Below are 26,077 nucleotides of genomic sequence, written 5' to 3'. Positions count from 1 at the left end.
AGTCGTGGCTTCTTATCCCCAAATCTAAGGCCTTTACAACAGCAAATGGAAGAGGCTTGGGCTTGTCGGTGTTTTATAAGATCTGATCCACGGCTTCCTGACCCCTGGGGCTGGCAAGACAGAGTAGGCTCTTGCTTTATATTATCTCTAGACTACGCCCCTTTCCTACGCTGGCCTGGGCTCTCAGTGCTTATCGGGCCCAGATAAGTAGAATCATGCCCTGATGTACCCGTCTCCATCCAGTCTCGTTCCCACCACTTATCCTCCGGAGCCACTGCTTGTGGTCCCTTCTCCTCCTAGCAAAGCCTGCCTATGAAATACATGCTGGAACCCGAAACCTGGCCCTTGGCCCGAGGGCCTCTCCATCCTCTCCCCGTCCCCGTGTGTGTTTCTTGGCCATGCCATGTTGTTTTCCAGTTCCTGTACCCTGAGCTGTATGGGTAGTTGTTCTGTGTACCCGTTGTTTGGTTTTCCCACTTAGACCGAAGGCTCTCTGAGGTCCACCCCTTGGCTTACACGTCTGTGTCCTCTCCTCCACACCTCACGTAGAGGAAATACTCAATCTGTGCTTCATAATTGAAAAAAAATTTTTCCTTTATTGGCTTCCAATGGCTCATCTAAAAAAAATTTAAAAGGGGTGCTTTGTTTCTAATTAGATTTTCATTAATTTTGCTAATAGAGGACTTAACAGACTTAACCTCTACTTGGGGTGAGGCCACCTTTTCCATCAGAGGCCCCACCTCGCAGTGGGTCATCTTTGACATAAAAGGCATTCTCCTTTGCAGAGTTTTCTGCAGGGTACCTTTAGAGAGCTGCTGTTTGAAGAGCAATAGATCAGAGCTCTAGGTTTCCTTATGGCTGTTTGCTTAGCAAGGACGTGAAGCTCGCTAATCCAAGCAGGGGCTTTTGTGGGCGTTCGTCAGCCTGTCTTCCTCAGAGGGCTACTTGCTTCTGTCTCTCTGTAGTGCTGACAGGCCGATGGATTTCCCAGGGTTGACCCAGGGCCACGTTCAAGACGTTAATTTTTCCAACTTCCTGTCCTGTGAAAATTACAAGGAGCATGATGAAGTGGTAACTCTTCAGGTTTTGCCTACTGTTCTAATACGTGGCCTTGGTTTCCAGAGCTAATCCACAAAATGGGCAGGTGTCATGATGAGGTTTGCAATAACCAATAGAGGAAAAAGAGCAGAATGTAGTGAGTTTCTCACAAAAGTAAATGTATACGCATACATTTATATGGAAAACTGAATCTTAGTCTTTATTTTTCTTGTTATTTTATTAGGATCAAATGTCCTTTTTTTTTTAAGGTGAATGATTATGATAATACATGGTATTTAAAAAAATTTTCTCCTAATGTTGTCATTGGTTGGTAAGATACGTTGTGTGTGTATGTGCATTCAGAAGTTTGTGACAAATGACCACCATGTCCGTGATTAATTTCACTTAACGTTGATAGTTCGGTAATCTAGAACTCTTCCATGAGATATAAACATTAGAGGCCTGGAGAAAACTTTGAGTAAAATAGGAAAGTGGGCTGTATCTTCCTAGCATCCCCAGCAGCATCTTGGTCGTGGCCCCTTCCTACTGCTGAGTGCCACTGTCAGACACGACCTTCCAGTACAGGCGCCCTCCTCTCTGGCCTCAGGACACTAAGCAAGTTGCCTCCCCTTTCTCAGCCTTCCATGTCTGTAACACCAGCAGTTCAATTTAGATGCTCCGCGTTGTTCCTTTGAGCACTGTCTTTCCAGAGGCTAAGGCACTCCATACAACTGTTTGCAGGTAACAAGACGATATTTGCCAGAGAGAATGGCAACGCATTTTCCTCGTTCCTTTTCTCAGAGAGTCTGGCTGACTTACTCCCTTTCTTGTATCTGCTTGCCCTTCTCTGTCTCCTTTTTTTTTTTTTTTAAATCACGTTTGTCAGATTTCTTTCTTTCCTCTTCTGTCTCTATCTAGCCAAGTCCTGCTCCCCATTAGAATCGCTTATTTTGTGCATGTGGCGTTTCTGCAGGGTAAGCACTTCATTTCAGACTTGCTTCCACTAATGAACTACAAAATTAAGTAGGTGAATTCATTGATTCAGCACTTGGTTTGATGTTTATATTAATTCATTAAAAGGGAAGCCCTGGATGTGGCCAGAGGCTTGCCGGGAATCTGTCCCTCCCCCCAGAAATCTCCTTTGACTTCCCACACTGGATAGCTCTCTTGCTGCTTCTCAGAAGTGTTCATGCCTCTGGGGAGCTGCCAAATGACCGAAGCTGCATCAGACAGGAATTCCGCCCTTTGTGACGGCAGAAACAATCCTTTCTTGTTCTTTTTCTCCTTCCCAAGCTTCCTGGCCCTGGCGTCAGTTCTACTTTTGATATACCTGGAGAATTTTCTCTCAGTGCCTGCTGAGATTTCAGTCATGTCTGTTTCATGTCGGATGCCCGCACAGCCACTGTCCACCTGCCCCCACCCACAAGAGGAAAATAGGACTTCCCACCTGGCTGAAATCCTCACCTCATTTCCATCAAAAAGAACGTAAGTAAGAAGCTGTAATAGGGTTCACACCCCGCCTCAGAGCCATCAACTAGTTTTCAGAAAAAGGATATACTTACAATCTGGTTTTGTTTCTGTTTTCAACAATTCTATCCTGTTCCATTCTTCTTTACCTTAGCACATAATAACTGCGAATGAATGACAGAGTGGTGGCCATTTGTCACATGTACCTTTTTTTTTTTTTTGGCCTTGAAGATTGAAGATTTGAATCTTGAAGATTCACAGCTTCTTTCAAATTGCTACACATAGCATCAGACTGGAAAAATGTTTTAGGCTAAAACAGAGTGGGGCCTGCTGTCATTGAGTAGTGTCCATTGTAAAAGAAGGCTTTTCTTGGAGCCCATCCAGACAATTCAGTTGCTTGTCCAAAGCAAATGGATTAGAAGAAGGATGGACTAAGTATATGTTCTTTGATTTGATTTTGTGCCTCCTGTTCCTCGTGCACCTGTTAAAAGTTCTGAACTAAGAGCCATTGCCTTCAGACAGTTTGCTTCATCTGTCCCACGTATTTAAATCGTGTGTGCTGTTAGCATCAATTGACCCTAACTTCCCATCGCAGTGCAGCCTCTGTGTTGCTCTCCCCCAGTACTTCGTACACACGTTGTCCACGGTCCTACTTAGTACTTACCTGTTGATTATCCATCTTCCTCACATCCTTCTGAGATTTCTCTATGAAGGGAGCCTGACTTACTCTTCTTTGTGTACCTCTTTGATACATAGTAGGTACTCGATCAGTGTTGAAAGGAAATAAATGGAATAGTGAACACTTAAAGCTTGGAATTTGGTTAGAGCAAGATTTGACCCCTCTGGTAGTAATTCAATTTGAATTTGAGTAAACTTTCCTTTTGCAAAATTCAGTATCACAATATTTTGAAGTTGTCTATCTAACAGAGCTATTAAATTTGTTCTGCACATTTGTGTTGCAAGGCACTACTTTGGATTTTAAAATATCTACACGTTGTTTTAAAAATCTGATCGAATCATTATAACTCAAGGAATAAATTCATTTCAGCCAAGATAGTTGTTAATTTTTATTAAAACATTTTCCCCCAAATAGTCAATAGCTCTGTTTTTCATAGTGCAACTATTTTATATTTGTAAATTTATTCTGAAAGAGGCAGAGACAGAGAGAAGGAACCTAAAGTCATATCGGCTTGTCTTATATCAAATGAAATTGATACTTGTTAATTCCCTTTAACATCCTATGTTATAAACATACACATAAACACAAATCTTTCCTAATATTTTGCATTCAAATGAAAAATGTGCTCATTTAATAATGTTTGAAATGTATATGCACACATGTGTTTATATGTATATTTATGTGTGCGTGCACATATATACACATTTATGTGTATACGTATTCACATGCACATATGTATTTACACACATATGTATACATCCACACATATATATACACACAAGGACATGCATACATATTTCTTGGTAGATCATAATTTAGAAGTGTGGATTCTACTTCCAGTGGTTTTTTGGTACAAGATATTACAATATTAATAGCATTATATTGTCATTAAAAATATAAATAGAATGTGGGGGGGTAGGGATAATGGAAGACTTTTGCATTTGTACAAGAATGACTTTTTTTTCGTTACAGAGGGGTATATTTGGAGCTAGAATTAAGTTTCTTATGGCTGTTGCTCATTTAATAATTTATACAAGAAAACTTTATTTTAAAAGCACATTCCTTTGAAAGCCAGATACCATTGTTTTAACTGCTTGAGTACAGATTATAGCCCAACTACAAAATTAAGAGTGAAACATGTGTTAGAGAAACGTTCACACCGCTTTCCACTTGAGAAGTTACTTGCTGCTAAATTTCAGATCCTGACATCTTTTCATAGTTAAATACTTGATTAAAAGAAAGGAGAGTTTCACCAAATACTGTTGGGTGTTTGGGCCAGTTCTGATACCATGGCATCATTGTGGTCTCAAGGGGAGTGTGTATTCCACGAGTAAGACTTGTGACCAGAGGTAGGAAAGCTTGCATATGTAGATTATTGAATTTGCACCCTTTTTAAGAGATAAATTATCACTCAAGATTCTTCTTTTCTTTTTGAGGCAGTAATGCCTTTGGTGTCTTTACAGTGACAGGAGAATAGAATGAATCATAGGTTTCCACTCTGTTCATGGAGTCTGAATAATTTAGTTAATGCTTTTATAATAAGACTTGCTTTCCTCCAAGATGGTTTTTGGTTGAGTCTTTGAACCAAATGAAGATGTTTATTGGAATTATGATTTCTCACTAGTGACTATTTTATTTAATTTAATTTATTTATTTATTTTTTTTTGATGCACTGAGTTGAACAGGTCCAGGGCTTATACCCTCCTCTCTACACACACAAAATGTTCCAGTTATATCAGGGAGTTCACAGAACCCCTTCCATAGATTGTGGTTAAACAGTGTATGATTCTTGGAATGAATGTACCTGCATCATCTACAGAGCCATCAAACAGCAATCTTCTTATGTATCTATCATTGGCTTCAGTGTTTGAATCAGATCTGAAGGCATCAAGGAAGGTTTGGACCCATCATGCTCCCAGGTATTCATTTTATCTTGATCCTTGAGTACGCAGGATTGAGTCCAGTTTACTCTGCACTTCGTGGATGAGTCTTGTTGTTTTCTTTTTTTGTTTGTGTGTGTTTGCTTTTTTGTTTTTGTCATTGAGGGCATTGGAGAAAAATGTTCCCTATAAAACAGCCACCAAATAGCTCTTTTCTCGCGGAAACCTCAAAATATTTTTTCCATTATTGATTCCATCTCTTCATACGACTTCTACTTAATGGAAACCGCTCAGCTTTCTGGAACTCCTGAGTATGTCTGTGTTCGGGTTATGATCCGTTTGGAGGGTGCCCATTGTCCTGTGTAGGCATGGCTTGATGGGTCACGCTAAGGTTTTTAATGATGTTTTATAGCCCTGAACTTCAGATAGGACCTTTTGGAATAGGACTGAATGCGAGCCTGACTGGAATTATATCAATAACTGAATGAGTTGGGAGATAAAGCAAGCGGCCTACACACTGTGGTTCACTGCTAGCTTGTCAAATCGTAGGATGTGATAAAATAGAATGCTGTCACTTTGATTCCCTTGGTCTGGGATACAGTTATGAATGAATCTGTTGGTGTCCACCATGACATCATGTCCACATCTTATGTGGCAGCCCTGAAAGAGATCTTCATGTACCCTCACCTACATTGTCAAAGGGGGTCTACATTCAAAGTTGATGTGCGTAAAGAATGAATGCCTCATACCTCAGTGAGAGGCTTAGAATGGAACAGAAATATCGTTTTAGTAGCTTAAGGAGTCAGGGACCTTCCCAAACTCACTCACTGAGGCAGTTTCAGGACCTGAGTATATTCGACACAGTTCAGTTCAGCACAGGTTATAAAATGTCTGCTATGTGATATGCTAGCCACTACCAGTATATACTAATTATGAAATCCTCTCCATTACATAAAGTTTTTAAGTTAGTAAGAGGGGAGGATATTTCAGTGGGAGAGTGCATGCTAAGCATGCACAAGGTCCTGGGTTCAATCCCCAGTATGTTCATTTAAAAAATAATTCACTAATTAAATAAACCGAATGACCCCCTCCAATAAATAAATACATACATAGTAAAATTAGTAAGGAAAGAAAATTTAACTTTCATTATCAACCTTTGTGCTCTGTGATTTTGAGAAAGCATTTAACCCTTCCTTCTGAAGCTCTCTTTCCTGGTCTGTAGAATGAAGCTACTCTGCTGTGTTTCCACATTCAGTGTTGTTGAAAGGTTGGAAACAGATGGTAAAGCAGAGGAAACTACAAAATCTGTATATCAGGAAAGCCTGGGGTTTACAGGCTACTGGAAAGGAAGGGGTCCCTTGGGGACTGGTTTTTGAATGGTAGGCTGGTTCTTTTCCCTTAGGTAGGTTATATATCTGGGTTGACTTGGTAATGGACACGTTGATGAAAATTACTTTTGGATGCATACGGTGCATCCAACCCTTTAGTGTATGAAAATCTCTTATGATTTTTAAAAGGTTACTCAAATTGAGGGTTTACAATCCTGTGGCAGCACCTGGCTTACAGGAGGTGCTCCAATGTCATTGTGCTCAGCCTTTTTCCCAGTAGCCCCCTTAACTGAAGAAGGGAAAAATAGAAAAAAGCATTAGAGCTGGCTCACCCAGATTGTTTGTATACACTACTGTGATCAAAATCACCAGATACGCATGGTAACGCTCAACTTCATTCTGCCTATAAACAGTCAATGATCTTGTTAGTTGCAGCTGTAGAGCCAGTGGTAGCGGAAATCTTTGTTTATTGAATTTCCAGCTTCCAATCAACTGTGCAAGGAGCAACTGTGGGAAAATGAAAGCCAATAGCCCTCCTCTTCTCCTCTCTTTCTCTCTGCCTCATCATCAGAAGGGTTTGGGTTCTTAGGTTGGTTGAAAAAGCAGAGGCTATATAAATAAAATAGAGGAGAATCTTACATCTTAATTTTTTTTTTGAAGAAAAAGAGTGAGTGTTATGGGCTGAAGTGTATCCTCCAAAATTCATATTTTGAGGTCCTGACCCTCCTGTGCCTCAGAATGGGACTGTATTTGGAGATAATGTCCTTTAAGAGGTAATTAAAATAAAATGAGGTCTTTAGGGTGGGTTTAATACAACTGGTATCCTTATAAAAAGAGGACATGTGGACACAGACATGCATGCACACAGAGGAAAAACAGTGAGAAAGCAGCAATCTGCAAGTTAAAGAGAGAGGTCTAAAAAGAACTCAGACCTGCAGATACCTTGATCTTGGACTTCTAGCCTCCAGAACCACGAGAAAATAAATCTCTGTGGTTTAAGCCACCTGGACTGTGGTATTTTGTTACGGTAGCCTGAGCAAACTGATACATTGATTGTGTAGTGTTTTTCTTAGCTGGATTGGAAAGCCATTATAACGGAAGAAGTGGTTTGATTTATGTATCCATCAAAAGAATGGATTCTCTCATCATCACCTCCAGCAAGCATGGACCAGCATCTTGGCTGTCCACCAGAATGGGAGGTAGAGGGTATGAGAGTTGCTCTTTCAGGAGAATCCTTGAATTAACCTGAGAAGCCCCACATGTGGGTTAGTTTTATATATGTCTTGGGTAATATAACCTTCCATTCTGCTCTTCTTTCAAGAGATACATGTTCTAAGAAGGAATTCCAAGTCCTAAAAGGGAATTAATAGCCAGATGTTTCAGGATCTGCCTCAAATACAAGGATGGCCTTGGACACTCATTTGAGTTCCTAGAACTGCTCTTCGGGGATCTTTCCCTCCTGGGATGGGGCGGGGGTAAGACATTTATATTCCTTGCAGTACGCAAACCCAGACCACCTATCAACAGCCTATTCACTCTTTGTACAAATTTACCGTGTTGTATTTAGTGAAACAGAACTCCGGTTAAACGGAGAAAGAAAAGGTGGACTTTTGTTAGTGTGAGTTTGTTACTGCTGTAGGGTGGTGTGGTTGGGATATTTGAGAGCAAGTTCGAGGTAAGATGGACTTCGAACTTTGTCGTGGTTGTACGCTATCACTACGTTCTCCTTTAGAACTCATGCCTCCTAAACATTGCTTTCCTCACCGTAAATACAGATTACAGCAAATAAGCATAAGAAGAGTCACTGTCAATAGGGAATACTCCTACTTTTCTCTTCATTCTGTCATCATTAAGTGTAAAAGGGTACGCACCCCGCATGCTCCTTGTCACACAGTAAGAAATCAGTTCATGCTAACTACTTTTATTCTTTATGACGTTTACTTTCAACACACTCTTTGTAGCGGAACCCTTCCTATCCTAAGTGGATATTCCATGTTGACTGACTGCTGAGCGCTGTTGTGATTACCTCTCATTAGGAGAAACACCACGTTTTAGCGTGAGGGGTACAACTGGGATGAGACTCCGAAAATTCTCTAAGATAGCAACATCAGCTGCAGACTTTCAATAAGTTCAAAATAATCCTCTTTGAGGCCTGTAAGCTAAGGCTCTAGCAAAAACACAGAGCCTTTAAGTACCCATATTAGCTTCATCCTCCAGAAGGTGGAGGCGGATAAGTTCAGAATTCAAAACAGCTTTCAAAAGGGTTGAGAACAACAGGGCTGAGTAAAGTAAGATACTTGAGTGATTCTATCTAGAGTCTCAAAATCAGTGGTTCTCAATCCCTACTGTGCGCCAGGATTTCCTGAAGAAATGTACAGTTGTCAGTATGGGAGAGCCTCCTGCTGGTTCAGACTCTCCAGTGATGGGGCTTGTCTGTGAGCATGTTTCCAGAAGCTCTGTGAGTGATTCTGAAATGCATGCAGCCTGTGTTGCTAATCATGGTTCTAAATAGACTGTCCCAAAATACCACATGTTAAAAGGCTTATTTTTTAATCTTTTTTTTAACACTATCTCTTCACCAATGCTGTAGTTATATGTTACATAAATTCCAATTCAGTCTTGAAAATTCCTGCCATCTTCCTAAAGAATGCTTATTTATGTTTTCAGGATCTCTCCGTGTTCTCATTTTTTAAATATATAATACTGTTTTATATCATTTCATGATGACTTTTGAAGCTCTGCATAAAATCACAAAAAAAATATAAAATTATAGGCAACACTTGGCTAATCTAAACTCAGAATCACAAAATGATTTGCTTTGTGCTCACTCTAGGAAGTGTGCTATTTTCCCAAGTCTTCTTGGGTTGAAAGTTTGGGATGCAGGTGAACCCGTGACCCCTCCTGTGTCTCATTTGGAAGTAAAGCTGTACTAGATGCTTTAACAAGTCACTTCCCAAGAAGAAAGCACTGTTTGCGTTTAAAGGACCTCACCATCTGGCAGGATGGGACTTCGGAGAAAATACTCCACTCTCTCCCAGAAAGGTTGCTCTTGTACTGGATGTAAAATTGGTGATGCAATAAAGGACAGGGTCTTTTGCTGACTAGGGAGCTTCGTGCCGTGCTCTTAAAAGATTGAATTTCTCTTCCTTCCGTTGGCTTGATGTCCATACATCATTTCATCTCCAGATGGAAGAAGCACGGAAAAAGCAATGAAGGTTTGAAGCAGGGAGTTTACGAAGCAGAAAGCAATGATTATAGAAAGTTAAATATGTTCCTGTAGATAGCAGGGAGTGTATTACACTTTCTACTATACAAACCTAACATTATTTTCATTGAAGTTCATTCCGTATTTCCCTACCTTCTTTTCAGTTTTCAGTTCAACTTCCATTTGAAGCAAACCTCATAGTTGAAAATTCAGACTTGAACAGATTATACCTTAAGGTACAATTGTTAGTTTTACATAAAAAGTGCCCCCCACAGGGTCCCTATAAGCACTTCATTTAAACACAATAGCTCCATAAAAATCATATTTGTACTTGGCTACATTGAAGCAACTCTAATGTACGAAATCCACTCGCTAATACCATATAATAACTCAGTAAATTAACAAGTTTTGATTAAACATTTATTGGAACCAAGATTATGTACACCACTGAGCATATAAATGAAGTTGGACGTATTTCTTGGGTTAAGAATTATCATAGTCTATCTGAAGATACATAACTAGTTCCAAGAAATAGTTACCCAACCCCACAATGACAATATGTTCTCAAGATCCAAATTGTGTAATAGAATCAGTACATGCCACTGAAGATCAAAAAAGGGAAGGTTTTAGGATGAAGGCAAAACTTAGACTGGTTTTTGACAGAGAGGAAAATAAGAGTGATGTGTGTGTATGCGTCGGAGAGAGAGGAATTGGCTCATGCTCCGGAATCCAGTTCTTAAGTGAATTTTGTATCAGTAAGTGTAAAGCAATGGAAAGAACATGGATATTATAACCAAAGCACTCTCCAGTTAAATCCTGTCTCCATTATTTACAAATTACATTCCATTGAGCAAGGTATGAAGCCTTTCTTAGTTTTTTTTCATCTTTGGATGAGGTTAATACACTTGACTTACAGACTTGTTGCAAGGATTTCTTAAGATACCTAAGCATAGGCTTCAGTAAATGACATTTCCTTCTTTTCCTCTTCAGAGAACTTTGAGCAATATTATATTCAGTATAATAACACGATAAACATGCCAAAGAATTCAGATGGTGCCTTGAGAACTGTTGGAATAGGACTTGACTGTAACGGTTTCTTCTGTTTATTTTTAAATTTATTTATCTATGTATGTATATATGTGTGTGTTTATATATTTATTTTACTAAGACACATTGGAAAGTATGCTCCACATTTTTACCGAGATATCATGTTCCCTATTCTAAAAATGTAGCAATGGACTATCTGTATATGTTTAAAATCTGTCAAATTCTTCCTTCTCATCCTGCAAACAAACAAATTGTGTTTAGATTTGCCATTGCCCCCACAGCAACTCAAATCACCAGGAACTGAGCAGACTCCTAGCAGGAGGATTTTAATGGTTTATTTATGTATGCATATAATCCTGCCATCGAATGCAGACCACATACTTGTCTGCCTGAGCTGAATTTCATTGATTATTTTGTTTTCCTCCTTGCTTCTCACTCGTCTGTTCAGATTTTAATTCCTGACAATGCATTAGTGCCAAATGGCACTGTTAGTGCTGTTAGGAGTTGAGTTTTGCTGAAATATTCAATACCTGCTGTGTCTATCCTCCAGAAAAGAGAACAATCCAATCTTCTTCATTGGTTGTGACTTTAGTTGAAGTGTGGTTTTTGATTTGGGACACTTTGAGGTTGCAAAAGGAGTTAACGGACTATTTAGACTGTGGAGGATTTAGAAAGCAGGACAAAATTGAAGCCCTCTTTTTAATGTCTAAATCTGTGACGTTCACTTTGAAAAATAACTTTCCCAACGTTATGTGTACTCTCAAAGCATATTTAAATTACTTCAACAGCTGCAATAATAAAATGACACTGGAAAGCGTGAACATGAAATACATGAGGCAAAGTAAAAGGGCAAAGTAATGAGATCAATCATGCCAAGAGGATAATGAAAGACAGACCTACAGAGCCGACTCAGGGAAAAAAACATGGGAGAAGATATTTATAGCACAATGGCAGAGATGGTGATGGAGTTTTGCACAGACTGCTATGGCGAAATGGAAGGAAGCAACATTAATGGTGCTAGAAATGGGAGGGGGGTGAGAAAAGAAGCGAAGGCTTCATTTAAATCTATGTTGCCTTCAAAACAGCAGATTCCTTCGTTGTTCCCGGAACCAAAAAATACTTGGACTGCCCTTTTAAATGTGTGGCATGAGACCCTGACCTTCAGCTGTTTAATTCAGCATTGTAAAGCGATGCTAGACAATGTGTTTCTCTGTTTCCCTGAAGTAGCCTATTCATCATGCCGTGTATGTGGGAATGGATGGTCTGTGTATGCTTCAGATATGTGACTTGCCTAAGAGGTGGGCAGACAGGGGCAGCGAGAGGTCTGGAAGAAGATGTGGAAAGTGCCCCTAGCACCTCCCCTGGACTGGATAGGGGATGAGAGCAGGCTCTGAAATGGCAAGCACAATTCATCCTGAAGATAAAGATTCCTCTTCTTGGCAGCTCTGTCCTGGGTGAGGGGTTGGGAGGAGAGGAAGAAGCGTGGCATGGGAATTCCCACCCAAATCAGGTTGCAGACTTCGCTCTTCAGGGAGAGCCTACATGCATTCATCAGTGCAGGAAAAAAAAAATTTTTTTTCGTCCAAAGAATGCAAGTCCTTTGTATCTAACAATCAAGTAATTCTTTTTTTGGCCCATATTTTTCTCACTGCACTGTGTTTTATGCGGTGATGAAGGTGAGTGAGTCAAAACTACAAGTATCAAAGAATCTAAAGTGATTCACCAAATTAACTTCAAAACCAGTATCTTTTTTTAAATCATGATTTTGAATTGAGAATAGCATCAAAAATTGAGGAGTACGATGGAGGGGAAATTTTCTAACTATAAGGGATGTTAAAGTGTTGGCAACTGACACGCTTGGAGTAAATGAACTCTGCCTTGTCAGTCTCCGTGCACTGGAGGCAGCGTTCTCTCCTGGAAAGGAAAGAACATGGCCTTTGGAAGCACACGGTGTTCTCTGTGTTCAGATGGTGGCTCTTCCATTAAGTTTAATGAGAGCTTACTATGGGCCAAGCACAGGTGTAAGTTTTTTACACATGGGTGTTTAATAGGAAATAGACCCAGCTTTTACAACACAGAGATCAAAAGTCCAATGGGTGGAGCAAGATCTAGATTTTACTTTTCTCTCACATTAACAACACAGGGGATAAAGTAGGCAGTGGTAGTGAACGTCTCCTCCATAGCATCCTCTGGGGACCCAGGTCCCTTCTCCGTGCTGTCTGGTTCCATCTTCCTCTGTGTGGTGTTGGCTCTCCAAAGCCAGGCTCCCGTATCAGACCGTAGAGCAGCTTCATTTACAGATGTGATCCTCAAGTTGCATCATTTGTACTCACATTGCATCATCCAGAACGTGGTCACATGACCAGCCTTCACCGCAATGGAGGATGGGGATTCTAGACTCTGGCTGCATAGCTATGAATTTTGCTATGATGTAAGGGTGCACCATATTGTGTGATTCCCAGGATTGCCATTCCTGTAGGTTATAATATGAATGGGGACCCTGAAATCGGGCCACAGGACAGCCCTGTTTGGGAGGTACTGAAAGGAAGAAGGGAAAGATGGATATGGGAAGACAATGAGCAGTGTCTGTCATGACGTATTAATTCCTTAACCCTCAAAATGACCTACCAATTTTATTTTCATCTTTACACGCAACTCAGTCACAAAACGTGTTTAAAATCGCGGGTCCCATAGCCATAGCGTTGTGAAATACAGACAAGCTCGCACAGAAATTGTGTTCTTCCTCGCTACTCTGATTTCCCCTCTGCCTGAGAAATTATATTGTAGCTACTAGTTTAGTAATTAGGTGCACTTAATACATCAATGTTATTAAGATCCTACTATATTCAGGGAGTTGTGTATTGTAGAGGTTTTTGTGTGTGTGTCTTTTTTTTTCCCAATGAGGAAATGGGGTGGCTAGGTTTATTGAGCATATATTGGAGATTTCAAACTTGGGCCAAAAAAATGCCCTTTGTTCAACTTCATCACTGCGTGAGATTTTCGTTTCTAGTGTTACGTGGTGATGGTTTCTGTCTTAAAGGTGTGTTTTTTTATAATTGAACCTGACTATTGGTGTCATACCCTTTCCATATCTCATAACTTTAAAAACTCACTTTTATCACCCAGATTTATAATCTTTTCAGTCAGGCAAGATGAAAGCGGTTTCTGTATTCTTCCAATAAACACTATATTTGCTACCCCACTGAAGAATGCCCTACACTGCCTTCTCCTCAGCACTGGAAAATATATCAACCACAGCAAACGGTCTTCTCTTCTAATCAAACATCACCCCAGTCTACATATTTTGGGGGAACTGTATTATGGACGAGAGAAAACCCCTAGTTAACTTGAATTTGTTCTTCTCTTTTACCAGTAACAGTCAGTGTTCCTTTTTTTCTTTGTAGATTTACAATATAATATTTTAAAAGTAACTGTTTCCTTTATATATTTTGGTAACCATTTTGTATGCATTTTACATTTGTTTCTCGTTATCTTTTGGAAAGAGGCAGAATTAATTTTTTAAAATACTTAGGTGTGGAGAGAAGGAAGGAGATGACAGCCTGGGGTTGCTTATTAATGAATTTGTGCCTTATTCTTATGTGTTATTTTCAGATGAGAATTTGGTCAAGTGATGGTCTTCGATGCCCCTTCTGTCATCTCTCATGAGAGCTCCCCGGACAAGCATTTATTTTATTTCTGTAGTTCTCTCACATGGAGAAGGGAGCACTTTGAGGGATGGCTATTTATTGCAGGCTGAGATGCAGACTGCTTCCTTACATTCTGACTCTAATACTCAACTTGCAAGCTCTGAGACCTTGGGCAAATCGCTGTACTTTCTGTGTCTTCGTTGCCTCATTGGCAAAATATGAATAACAACAAGATGAAACTCGGAATTATTATGAGGATTAAATAAGTCAATAGATGTAACAGTGCCTGGTACATGGTAAGCAACCGATACAGTTAAGTTATTCATCATCATTTGCTTCATTGTCATCTTTATGTGGACTCGGTTAATAATCACAGTGATTCCTTACGCTGATGCATGGGTTGCTAGATGTATTGGTTTGCTGACATTCAGAAGTTCAAGTGCAGCAAGTGAACTCTTCCTCCCTGGTTTATGCTTCATTCATTTCAGTGTGAGATGGACAGAAGAATTTTAGGTAAAGGATAGTTTGAAGAAGCCGAGGTTTTCCAGTCTTCCTTTTTAGAACAGATTTAGGTTAGAGTCGAATGTAATTGTAGGCTTAATAAAAGATATAAGTTTAAACACTCATGATAGAAGGAAAAAGGTGCTGAGATTGGTGTTATTTTCCATATTTGCTCGGTGACTTAACTGGTCACAAAATATGACTGAACGTTTTCTCTGTAAGTAGTTTTTGCTAGAGCCTGCAAATGATACAAGAATATAGGCATTGCTCCCAGGGATCTTAAATTCCAGTTGGTGAAGAAAGGCTAACATGTATGAAATAAATTATATACATATATATATTAGTGCAGTCAACCTATAGACATTATGGGATGGATGGTTCAGATAATTACCTTTCTCCAAATGTATATTGAGAAAATTGAGAAACCAAAACAAGTTGAAAGAATCAAAGAGTTTAGGCAGAAATTTTTTTTCCAAGGTGGATTTTGTATTTCCAAAACTCCCAGCAAGTTCACACAAATATCAGAGCATTCAGATTGGGTCCAAATCCAAACTTCAGGTCCAGAAGGTTGGATGTGTCACTGTGAAATATCCCCTCACTATAATTGCAGGGATGAAAGATTTGCACAGAGACCATGAGCATGATATAAAGGAATCTTAATGCCCAGTTTTGCTGTTTTTAGGAGACAGGCACATTGCTGTAATATTTAACCATACAGAGTAGCTCACGTTGTAATTCCAGGATTCTTGAAGGGCTAATTCTATTACAGAACATACACTCTGTTGATATTTCACCCACAGCCCAGTGTAGCACTTAATAATAAGCATATCTACTGGCTTTTAAAAAGTAAAGAAATGTATTTTCACGTAGAACACAAAGTCAGGGGAAGAATGGTTCTGGTTTCTCTCACTGGTTCAACAGCAGCCAAACATCCTTCCATCATTTTGCTCCATGGTTGCCGGCTTGACACCTTTGTCTTTAGTCAAATGCCCCCTGTGGTCACAAGGGGTTACAACAGTGCTGGGCATCATACCCAGGCATGATGTTGGCCAGGACCCGTTTATCTTTCTTGAGTCTTTAAATTTTTTTTTCTTTGAACTGTAGTCAGTTTATGATTTTGTGTCAATTTCTGGTGTGCAGCACATTGCTTCAGTCATACATGAATATACATATATTCATTTTCATATTCTTTTTCACCATAAGCTCCTACAAGATATCGAATATAGTCCCCTGTGCTATACAGTATAAACTTGTTTATCTACTTTATATATACCAGTCAGTATCTGCAAATCTTAAACTCCAGTTTATCTCTTTCTATGCCTTTCCCCTCCTGGGTAACATAAGGTTGTTTTCTATGTTTGTGTGTCTGTTTTGGATTTATAAATAACTTTGTCTTTTTTTTTTGGTTCCACATATGAGTGATATCCTATGGTATTTTTCTTTCTGTTTCTGGTTTATTTCACTTAGAATGACATTCTCCAGGAACATCCATGTTGCTGCAAATGGCATTATTTTATTTTTTATGGCTGAGTAGTATTCCATTGTATAAATATACCACAACTTCTTTATGCAGTCATCTGTCAATGGACGTTGAAGTTGTTTCCATGTCTTGGCTATTGTAAATAGTGCTTCTATTAACATTGGGGTACAGGTGTCGTTTTGAATTAAGGTTCCCTCTGGATATATGCCCAGGAGTGGGATTCCTGGATCATATGCTAAGTTTATTTTTAGTCTTTTGAGGGATCTCCATACTGTTTTCCACAGCAGCTGTACCAAACTGCATTCCCACCAACAGTGTAGGAGGGTTCCCTCTTCTCCACAGCCTCTCCAGCATTTATTGTTTGTGGACTTTTGAATAATGGCCATTCTGACTGATGTGAAGTGATACCTCATTGCAGTTTTGATTTGCATTTGTCTGATAATTAGCGACACAGCATTTTTTCTTGTGCCCATTGGCCATTCATACGTCTTCACTGGAGAACTAACTGCTTGTTTAGATCTTCTGCCCATTTCTGGATCAGGTTATTTGTTTGCTTCTTATTAAGTTGTACGAGCTGTGTGTATATTCTGGAAATCAAGCCGTTGTCAGTTGTTGAGTCTCTTAAAAGTAAGGAAAACTTTCCCAGAGATCTTCACTGAGCCTAACTTTATGTTTCACTGGCTAGCGTTGTGTGCCCAGACCCATCACTAGCAAAGGAAACAGGGCAACCATGATTGTCTCAGATGAGTCAGGACCACTCTTTGGAGAGCTGCATTGGGGAGGGTGGATAACTGAATAAAACTGGGGTTTACTTAGGAACTAGAAAGAATGGAGATAAGGATACATGTTTTTAGACATCAACCGTTTCTTATATTCAGCACACAGTAGAATAATCTTATGTTCTTATACTTAAGGAAGGAAGGAAAGAAGGAAGGAAGGGAACAAACATTCGCATAATGTGTTTAGTTTAGTCTTCACTACTCAGCCGACAGAAATCTGATCTGTTTCTGTCCATTCCAGGTAGAGCACAATAAACATCTTCGGGCCGAGCATTAGAATCACATTGTCGGAAACTGATTAGACTTGGGTGACCGCTGCTTCTTTCTTGGCGATGGGTCAACTCATTGCTGTAATGTATTAAATAGCCCTTCAAAATAGAAGAGCCGAAAAACAATGTCCTTTGGAACCAACACTCTCAAACAGTATCCAAATTAATGGAAAGTGCCTGCGCTAACGAAATAACACATCAGGGCTTTGGCAGGAGGTGATTGGCAGAAACACCCGATGGCTTGATACATCTGCCTCCTGAAGACATAAATGAATTCTTCCTTGTAAGAGAGAATGGATAACTGTGGCTGAAGCTAAAGCAGTGGTTTAAAGAAAATGACTTCCTGCCTTCTGCCGGAGTACCTGCGAGCACATTTCTCAGCCTGATGCTTTTGTGCCTACTAAATTAAGATCCTGGCTGTAAAGATAAGAAAGATTTCTCCCTCTGTAGTCATGAATACTACACCGTTTAGTATTCAGTAAGAGAAGATATGATGAAGGGTTATTGTATCTGCTTTCATGATTTGTAAGGATTCAGGAGCAATGGTTGTGGAGTTAATTGATGGGTTGATTTATACATATCTCTCTTTGTTCATTAAACTGATACATTCATACTTTCATGTAGTTACTTAGGAGTAGCCACTGTTTTTCACAGTGTTGTGCTGAGTTCATCGAGGTTTGCAGACGCCAAGGTCCTAGGTCTGGGGCACGTGTAGGGTAGTGAAGGAAGTGCTCTCTACTAGGATCACCTCGCCGTAATTCCTTCCCAATACTCCTCACAATCCTGTAGGATTTTATTACTGCCACTAAACAAAAGTTCGTGTACCCGACGCACAGTGAGGCCAAGTAAACTGAAACATCGGGAGTTTGGAGCAGAGAAAAGTTTATTGCAGGGTCAAAGCAAAAAGAACTGGAGGCTCATGCTTCAAAAGTCTGAACTCCCTGATGGTTTCCAGGGAAAAGGTCTTATAGGCAAAATGCAGGTTGTGTGACTTTCTTCTGATTGGTTGGTGGTGAGGTAACTGGGTGTTCCAGGAATCTTGTGCTCAGCCTGAAGTTACCATCCTCCACTTGGGTAGCGGCCTTAGTTCCCACAGAAGAGCTCAAAGATATTGTTATGGACCCAGCTTGAATCACTGCACTATTGTTTCTTGACTGCTCCTTCGTTGTCTCTGCCCTCCCTTCTTCCCCCGATTAGCAACTGTTTGAATCTGCCCTTTGGAACTCAGGGAAGGTCAAGGAGGCTGAATGAAGAGTGTTCTCTGCAAACAAGAAATGAGGGACATGGGAAGGGTATCTGTACCAAGGAGGACCCCACAGAGTCCTACTCTGTTTCATTACTACCTCCAGTTCCAGGCACAGAAAGTAGAGGCTTAGACATGTTCAATGTGACTCCTTGTTGGTGGTAATCTTGGCTTTGAATCCAGGATTCTGTTATTCCAAAGCTGGAATCTTTCTTCCCTAATCAAATTGTTTTCTAACTTACTCATAAATTAACCCTGATCTCTAGAAATCTAGAAGCTTTACTGATAATTCTCAATTGTTAGTTCCTGGATCTAGCTCCCCAGAATTTGTGAGTGGGTCCAAGCCAATCCAACATATCCAAAAGTACTATACATCTTAAAACTGAAGTAAACAGTGGTAATACTTTAAAGCTATGTATTCAAGAATATTAAACTTATGCTTAAGCAATGAATAAAAGGACCCTAAGAGAGAGAGCCTTTGAGCTTTTATTGATTTTTTCTAGAAGAAAAATGTATGAGTTTGGTGATATAATATCTAATTTGTCTTCTAAGGACATTTTGGCTTCCCTCTAAAGACTTAGCCATCTCTCATATAAGTGAAGTTGACAGACAGATGGCCTTGGTATAAATGAGATTTTACCAAAATATTTTGCACGTGTGTGGCCAGTGATTCTTCACTGACTGCTTTCCAGTCCAAGGCTAGAACAGCTCAGTGATCAGCATGAGGCAGATTCCACTCTTTCCACTGCGTGTGAGGAGACTGAGGTTCAGAGTGACCAAGTGGTCCGCACAAAGCCACACAACTCAATAACAGACGCACTGAGTTTTCCTCCCCTTGGCTTAAACACTCTGTGGGTGAGCCACTCTTGGGCTAAACAAATTACTTTGCATGGTTTTTTAAAAACTTAGCTCTCTTAGAGATTATAGATAATGTCTAGGTGGTTTTCGTATATCTAGAGCATCATCAAGACAGATCTAGCAGAGAATTGAATATTTATCACCTTTGCTTTGTTGACACCTCAGAGTAATAGCTAGACTTATCATGAAAATTTCAGGAAATTTCCAGTGTTTCTCCCCCCTGTCAGACTTGCTCCCTAGTTGAGGTTTTGCACTTGCTGTGGCTGCCTGCAGTGTTCTAAACAGAGAGCTTCATGGCGCAGCACAGACTGCCCCAGAGCTGAGCTCAGAAGTCACCTAATTAGAGAGATCCTGCTTGACCACTAATGTAAAAGTCCCACCCTCTCTTCATGCTCCATCCCCTTCTCCCTTGCTTCCTTTTGTCGGAAGTGTTTGTCATCTTAGATGCAATAGAGTTTACTCATTTTTTTCAAGGTAAACTTTAAGAGGCAAGGGGTTTTGTTTGTTGTATGCCCAGGGGCAGTTCCTAGAAGAACACATGTAGTAGGCATCCAGTGAATATTGTGGAAGAGTTAAGGAAAAGTGCATCCACGTGCACACGTGCACATGCACACATATAGTTTAAGAAATCATATGGCATGTTTCGTGCTTAGAAAGATGGAAAGTAGTATAGGAAAATCTAAAAATTATATTTCACAATAGCAAGAACATGAGGACACATAGAACTATGAGGTCATTTCTTCATTCTTCTGGACAAGAGGAGTTGTTGATTCTTGCTCACAGGGCATCTCCAGAGAAATATGGAAGTGAGTGGCAAATGGCTCAAAACTTCCTGCCCATCCTTTCCGTCCTGTTCACTCCCAGTGCATGGCCTCACATGTGCTTCATTCAGACTTTCTGGGCTCTTGTGCTCTTTTCCCTAACATCCATCAAAAGCTATTTTCAAATACTCATTTTGACTAAAGTGTAAACAACTATCCTCATTGTGTTTCACTGACAGATGACAGATCTTTTGAGTAGAAGTTAGAATGAAAAGATGAATTTTTTTCTTGACAGTGTGAGGCTTTGGCCGTTTGGGGACTAGCAACATAGGCGCTTGTACTGATACAGGAAAAAATGGGGGGTGCAAGAGGATGGCCATGTCTCAAGTCCCAGTCAAGTCCCTGGGCTATGAGGGTCCTTGGCTTCATATAGGAAAGAACTCAACAGCAAGCCATAGTTGAGTAAAGTAGATTTATTCAGAGAGGTGTACACTCCATATACCAAATGTAGGCCGTCTCAGAAGGCCAGAGAGGCCATGAGGTTGGGGGCTGTGGTTGAAGTAACAGTAGATACACACTCCATAGACAGAGTGCAGGCCATCTCGGAAGGTGAGGGAGGGAGAGGCCATAGGGTGCAGTGTTGCTGGTTTTTATGAGCTCAGTTATTTCACATGCTAACAAGTGGGAGGATTATTCCAACTACTTTGGGGAAAGGGTGGAGAGTCCCAAGAACTGAGCCACCGCCCACTTTCTGACCTTTTATGGTCAGCCTCGGAACTGTCACGGCACCTGTGAGAGTGCCGTATAGCAGCTGATACATTACAGTGAGCCTGTAATGAAGCCCCAGTTCTCCTGGATGTCACGTCTCCCACCATCTTGAGCCTCAAGGTCCATTGGGAGCTGATTTTTCTGCCATCTTGGTGCTAACTGCTGTGTCATTCTTTTAATGGCTGTGCCCTGCCCCCTTCCTTCCTGTCTCAGCATCTGAGAATACAACCAAGAACGAAGCCACCTGTGAAACAGAGAAGATCAGAAAAGATGGGGACCTGACATTCGGCTTGCTCACCGGACTGCTGATTTTCTCTGTCTGTCTTAAAAATACGGTCCAGAAAATTTGAACTCGTCCTACAGTTTGATAATCTGCTTTGAGGATTAACATGTGAGGGAAAGGGCATGACTTACTACTATAAAAAGTTCTAGGGTGGGAGTAAACTCATTATCATGTAAGGCATCACTTTCCTTATTTAGGACAAACCATGTCCACCCTGATCCTTTGAAGAGAAGTCAGAACAGGCCAACAGGGGCCATCACTTACGTTGGTAATCTTATTTAATCATCGTGAGTATATTTGGAGATGGTTACTGTTACTCTTATTGTACAGATAACTGAGCTTTACAGAGATTAAGTAATGCCTTATTTTCCGCAGGTAGAAAGCATCATATCTGGGATGCAAAATAAGATTTATCTGATTCAGCACCAGCTCTGTATCCCCACCTGCTTCTTTGTTTGGTATTCAGCCAAAAACACCAAGTAAGCAAGCAAACAAACAGTGGGTTAGGAATGTCTCCTTGCCAGCCCAGGCAAGGAATTGTGCTCTCATGTACCTCTGTTTTCTGATAATACCATCACAAAGCCAAATGTATTGCAGAGACTTAAAAGTGTTGACAACTCTTTTTGAGCTTCCTAGTCCAGAAGTAGCCTTGGATATTTGAACATAAACACGTAGCTTGAGAAATTAGGTGAATGGTAACTTGGAATTTTGGCACGGAATGCTTCTGCAACCAAAACGAAGGTATTTAGGATTTGTATATAAACACCAAGTAGCATTTTACGTACCTGAGGATTAAGTGAAATTTCTTCCGATTCAAAATTCTTTTCTCTCCAGGGTCAGGGACAACTCTAAACTTTTATCCAGCCATCATTAAAGTGTTTGGGCAAACACTTCATTTAGTAGCAGAGAGAGACACTTAAGGTCTAGGAAGATGAGTCTGAAGTCTCTGTTTCTCAAAAAGAAAGTACTGATGTTCTGTGCAGTGATACATCTATATAAAAGTGCTCCACTAAAACATTGTTTGTGTGAATAAACATAAAATATGCCATATCTTTTAATATATGGATGACAGAAAGTTTTGATTGCTTTACTTTCATTAGTCATATGTTATCTGCTGCAATCATTTAGGGGCTTTCCATTTCATATATTAAGATCATACGGACAAGTACAATGAATCCTGGGCACACATTTATGAACTGGGCTGTTTTATCTTTGCCAGCCTGTGGATTTTAAACCATTCCCACTCCACACGGAAACCCTGAGTGAGAGCAAAATGTAGTAAAAATGTTCAGAAAGAGCATTTTTACTTTTTGCCTCCTCCTGGAAACCTAAATCAATCCTTGACCTTGTCACACCCCAATCAGGATAAAATGGAGTCAGTCTGTATCTATAGGTTTAATATCTATAGATCCATTATCAATACTGGAGCTATCTGTTCCCTGGGACACTGTGTGCGTGTGTGTGTGCGGTGTGTGTGCGCACGTGTGTGTACAATTGCTTCATCACTAGATTTGAATAATGTTTTGTGGTTTACACAATGCTTTAACCTATAACATTGCACTTGAGTCTTCTGCTTTCACAAAATAGAGAGAGATAAGGATATATATAGGTATATAGAGATAATAGGTTGAATTTAAGTATAAATGATCCCTTGAAGCTCAGAGAAGCTGAGTTCAGGTTGCTGGTTAGAAGCTGGTTGGAACCAGATGCCAAACAAGCCTCGTAACCCTGAACACCGAAGGGGGCTTCCAAAATGCATCTACAAACAGGGGCCCCGACGAGCAGGTGGTCTCTGCTGACTCACAGCACACAATGCTGCAGTGAGAACATCGGGAAATGACTTATTTGTCGAAGCATCCTGAGAACTGAAATCTGTGTAAGGTGTGACATAAGTTCTTTTAAAGTCAAGTAACTTATTGGAGCTCAGGAATTTCTTTAAACTACAATCAAAGAAAAGGAGACCAGTTGGTGTAAAGTGAGGAGCTGAAAGTGCAGATTGTTTGTTTCTTACGTCAGGTATTCAGGCCCCTCAGCCTCTGAATTAAACTGTTCTATAAATACACGTTTCCTTGCAGTTCGGTTCCTTCAACTTTCTTTTCTGCGTGCCTTGCGGGGCGGGGGGCTGATGGCAGCCCAGGAGGCGAGGGACTGAGGCGGTTTGAAAATGTCTCTGGTGCTAAGTTTGAGGGAGAAGGTGGCTGCTTTTGGGAGGAGGGTTGGTTGCAGAAGTGACTGCTGGGCGCTCTGAGGGGCTTGCTGTCTGTATCAGAGAAGAACCGCGGGGTGAATTTTGCTTCACGCATTGTGTAGTTAAATGACATCATGTAATTTTTTAATTGTCCTGGTATTTAGTTACTTCCTCTTTATAGGAGCAAGAATAATCACTATTTCATAGTATTATAATGAAAAGAATAATGAATATATCTAAAACCAAAAAGAGATAACCAATAAAGTGTGACCACCAGAATGCTCGCATTCTACAGTTTGTAAGAGATCATGCCTGTTGAGTGACCTCTGGTCTTTTCTTGTGTTTATGCTTCGTTCCTGCAAAGATTACTGACTCGCCAAATGCATCACTACTGCCTGCAGTATCCCAATGAGATTATCTGATTTTGGTCGATTTTAAACTACCCAAACCTGAAAAGACAAACCTATCTCCCGTTTAGAACTTTAAGTAAAACCTCAGCTCAGGAAATAAAGATATGCAGGGCCGATTCACTTCTGAGGTGAGAAAAAGTCTTTCATCACAAGTTGGTGTTCAGATCACAGTGGTTTTTTGTTTGTTTGTTTTGTTTTGTTTTCAGTCCAAATAAGTGGTTAACTATTCTACAGAATAAGCAAAGTTGGATAACTTTAAAATGTTTTCCACTAAATTGGGAAGGGATGAATATCTTGTCAGGAAAAAAGGCAATATCATACCGTCTGTGCTGTTTTATTTAATCAGGTCCCTCTGATTTTGAAATTTCAAAATAAGCCTCACTTTTTTTGTGACTGGATCTGTGAGGAAAAAATAAAAAGCTAGAGATTCACTGTACATTTTAGTGAACAAAGCATTCTAGATATGATGTATTTAGAGGTATCAGATTACTTTTATCTAGTTTTCTGAATGCAGTTTTCCAGGAAAGTTCATTAAATGTGTGTGTGTGTGTGTACACACATATACAATATATTTCGTGTATATAATTGCTTTATATATGTGTGTGTGTGTGTGTGTGTATATATATATATATACTTTTTATTTCTTAAATATAGAGGAAAGTATTTTTTTCCCACTTTGACATCCAATGACTTTTGATCTCACTTTCTTTGACTCTAGAGTGTCATTTAGCAGTCACTTTTGTTTCACTTTTGGATGAAGTGTGAATTCAGTGCATTTTATAATACAGTATACAGCCATTGGGAAATGAGACTCATTTTAATTACCTCTTTCCATGAGCCTAACACTCCTGGGTATATAAGGATGAAAAAAAAAAAGCACAATCACTGCTCATGTGGTCCCCATGATCTAAAGCAGTGGATGTAAACTGCCACCACTCAGGGGACACTTGACACTATCTAGAGACATATTTGGTTGTCACAGTTGAAGGGGAGATGCTACTGGCATTCAGTGGGTCGAGTCCCAGGATGCTGCTAAACATCCTGCAATTCCCAGGGCAGCCCTGTAAAGAAAACAGTGATAATTATATAACCCCAAAAGGCAGCAGTGCTGGGTTGAAACACCTTGTCTGTAGGGTAGAGAAGTATATAATACACCATGAGAAGTGCTATTTAGAGACATGAAGGAAGTGCAGGGGGAACTCAAAGGAAGGAGAACTAGGGGTGGGGAGATGTTGGAAAAAGCTTTGTGGAAGAAGTGACTTTGGTGCTTGGCACAAAACAATGAAGAATGGCTTCCCTAGGAAAGGCAGAGAGCATTCTGGGTAGAGGTGCAAAGTTGAGAAAATCACAGAAAACTAATCATGCCTCAGTGCTTTTACCGTACGCGGGTACCACTGAGGCAGACTTTGATTCACGGATATATGCAAATCAGTGAAATGACCTACTGTATGTGGGAGGGTTTCTGTTCTGTTTGTTTGTTTGTTTGCTACATATGCAAAACCTCCTAAGAAAAGACAAAAATCATTTTCCACTAGTGGGAGGAAACTTTCCTGGTATCCTGGCTTTAATGTCCCCCTAGAGCAGTCACTGTGTTTACAGACTGACCGCTAAGTCTTCCTCTCTTCCAAACCTTTCTAGGACATGAACTTTGGAAAAGGGCTTTACACGGCTTAGAACCATTTAGGAGATAACATGATTGCTGTATCTGGAAAACCCAGAATATGAAGGCCTTCAAAGGCTCTCTGATGGAAAAAAAAAAAAAAGATCAGAGACTCAGGCAGTGTTTCTGTAGTACTAATGGTACTGTGTGGTGGCCCGGAGTGTGGGAGCCTCCCTTCCAGAACTTACTCTCATGGGAAGAATTTCTCTTTGCTCCCATTTTCTTCTTCAAATGCATGTAATGGTATCTATATCATACGGTTGTTTTGAAGATGAAATACCATACCATTTACAGCCTGACCTGTAGTAGGGATTCAGTATCAGTTCCTTTCTCTTCCCCCCATTGTGGTGTGAAAACATGGGGACCTTAAGTACGATTCTAGCCTTCCTGGTTGACAGAGAACACTCCGCAAAGGGTAGCTTTATAGCAGGAAAATGCTGAGTGCTACGGGCAGATAATGAGGTGGTTTAAGAACCTTTCAATTAACAAAATGAAACAAGTGTGGTACAGACAGTGGGTACGCAGATGTTTTTGAAATGTTGATGCTGACAGCACACATGGTGATTTAAAAAGGGCAATGTTTAAA

At 40.2% G+C, this 26,077-nt stretch overlaps 1 protein-coding gene across 13 annotated transcripts in view; it reads left to right on the top strand.

Annotated features, from left to right (window-relative positions):
• Positions 1-26,077, top strand: part of LRRC4C (leucine rich repeat containing 4C) — a 1,285,379-nt gene that overhangs the window by 1,148,147 nt on the left and 111,155 nt on the right. Inside the window, exon 1 of one of the 13 annotated variants that reach the window (XM_072969828.1) lies at positions 2,345-2,523. The exons of the other annotated variants lie outside the window; for them this stretch is intronic. The gene's annotated coding sequence lies outside the window, so the exon portion shown is untranslated. Of the gene's footprint in view, positions 1-2,344; positions 2,524-26,077 lie in introns of those variants that run through there. 13 annotated transcript variants of the gene reach the window in all.

The sequence above is a fragment of the Vicugna pacos genome, chromosome 10 (assembly GCF_048564905.1).
Source record: "Vicugna pacos chromosome 10, VicPac4, whole genome shotgun sequence".
Classification (NCBI taxonomy): domain Eukaryota; kingdom Metazoa; phylum Chordata; class Mammalia; order Artiodactyla; family Camelidae; genus Vicugna; species Vicugna pacos.
Note: the sequence above shows the minus strand (reverse complement) of the source record. Positions and strands in the feature narration are given on the sequence as shown.